The sequence below is a fragment of the Orycteropus afer genome, unplaced genomic scaffold, assembly GCF_000298275.1.
Source record: "Orycteropus afer afer isolate SDZICR_OR568_19922 unplaced genomic scaffold, OryAfe1.0 scaffold00033, whole genome shotgun sequence".
NCBI lineage: Eukaryota > Metazoa > Chordata > Mammalia > Tubulidentata > Orycteropodidae > Orycteropus > Orycteropus afer.
In genome coordinates, this window is record NW_006921620.1 from 7,350,513 (window position 1) to 7,353,065 (window position 2,553).

The following is a 2,553-nucleotide window of genomic DNA, read 5'->3' on the forward strand; positions in this document are numbered from 1 at the left end:
ATTTAAAAACTAAGAAAACTTTCAGTGAGAGAAGCTACTGGCTACTCATTGTTTCAAAGGACAATGATAATGACACATAGGATTTTATCTAAAACAACAATAAACAAACAAAATGGTTGCCTTCGAGTCTGTGTGTCAGAGTGAAACTGTGCTCCATAGGGTTTTCAATAGCTGATTTTTCTGAAGTAGATCATCAGGCTTTTCTTCCAAGGTGCCTCTGGGTGAATTTGAACCTTTAACCTTTTGGTTAGCAGCCTAGAGTATGAACTGTTTATACCATCTGTTGTTGTTGTTATGTGCCGTCAAGTCGGACCGAACTCATAGCGACCTCTCCTTGGGTTTCCGAGGCAGTATCTCTACGGAAGTAGATTGCCCCATCTTCCTTCCGTTTATGCCATCTAGGAACTCTTAAAACAATAGATGATATATTCTAGCGTAGCCTTTTATTAGAGAGAGCTAGAATTTTTATTTTAATCATTAAAAAAAAAAAAAGGATGGAAGTCAGAGAAGAGAAGATGAGGGAGGAGAGGAGAGAGAAAGACGGACAGAGGGAGAGAGAGAGAGAAAGACACACACACACAGTTAATGCCAATGTGACAATAACTATGTCACAATGTGACAATAACTATGTGGTAACATTGCCACTAAGGAAATTTTTTCTGTTTCCTTAACTTGATTTTTTTTCACTATGAAAAACAGAACAAAAAAGAAAAAGTGAAAACAATAGGGAAATACACAAACACTAGCACAAAAGGACTATTGTTTAGGTCCAGATTGTGTTATGAAGACTGACAAAACACTGCTTCTCTGTTTCAATTGCTTGGGAATACATCACCAACATTGTGAAATTCTTGAGATGCAAGAAGACAATCTCATCATCTCCTACGATTTCAACAAGCTGCTGACTACTAAATGTGTGTTCTTCTGTGGTCTGTCTTCTCCGTTGCATTATGAGAGACTGTTTTGCTAAACACAGTTTCCCCAGGACCTGACACAATATTTGGCACATAACAGGTGCTCAATAAATGCTGTTGAAGAATGAAGGCAGAGATCTATCTCTCTAGTCACCTTTTCCTCAAACTTTTCCCCTCCTTCCTTTATACTCTGATGGGGAATATCTAACACACCTGCCAAACTGGTCTTCAAGGCCCTTCCTTCGCCTGGCAGGACATTCAGCACCCCTTCTTATGAGTAGCATTAGATTTTGAGCTCTGGGAGGGCAAGGACTATTGTAGTCATTCATGATATGCTGGAGATTTAATAAAATGCCTAGCACATAGTGGATGCTCCGTAAGTCTTTGTTGAGGAAGTAATTTTATGGAGAACTTGTCAACTTTGCCTAGAGTTTATTTCAACAAATACTTATTAAATTTATTTTTTGCTAGGCACTGTTTTAGATATGGAGAGTATAGAGATGACAAGGCTGATAAGGCCCCTGCTCTCAAAAACTTAAACTCTAGAGGAGAAAGACAATAAACACACTGTAATTAAGAATCTGATTCCATTTTTGATGTTTGACTACTGACAACTTTCAAGCCCCAAGTGTCCCATTTCCCCTTCTGTTCACATCTGGGCAAGCCATAAGAAAGCCTGGGCACTCCCCTCCTTGGCACTGGCAAGGGTGTTCAAGCCACAGTGGTGTACAGGAAGACTTACCCAGGCCCCACTCCCCACCCACAACAAACATCCACTCACCTCTCCCTTCTTTGAATCCATTCAGAATCGCCCTGCTTTTCCCAACATGTGGCCATTGCATACCCTGTTGGTGTATGTATGGTGTTACCACTCTTGACATCCAGACCAACTTGGTGATATTAGTGAAGGGGGTTTGATTCTGCTCTCTGAAGAACAATCACAAGACACATGTAACCAAACAGACAAGGTATTCAGTAACGGTAAACGTTATAGATATGTGAAAAAATGAAAACAAAAACAGAATAATGAGGTGAAGAGTAAGGGATGGTGGGGATTGCAGGAAGAAGGAAGAGTGAATTCTGAAGAGTTAATGTCAGTGACAACTTAATTTCTTGACGAAGGCTCAATTTTATGTGGTGGAGACTACCAGCTGTTTCCTAATAGTGTTTTCTCTTCTGTAATAAGAAAGGAATCATAATCATCGTAATAATACTACTTCATTTCTTCCTCCATTTTTAACTAGATACATGACATTTTCTGGTACTCCTTTTAGCTGGGATATTCTTTCTCCAGACTGGATGTAGACACAGGAGCTGGAACTGTAGTGGCTACTCAGGGCCACAAAATGACCTTGGGAGCCAAAGCTGTGCATTGCAAAGCCATAAAGTAGAAGTCTGGATCATTCACTGCAGAGCACCAATGTTCCCTGAACTGGCTACTTTCATACTTGAATTATCTATCTTGTATTTCTTTAAAGCCACTGAAGTTTTAGGTTCTATCCTTTTCTCACCAGCACCTAATCCTAAATAGTACATTTGTTTAACTTATCACTTCAGAACCTGTTTCTTCTATCTTTTAATATCTTTCACCAACTCTATTTTATTTAGCCCTAGTTTTGTTCTTCTCCTCCCTGTTTTC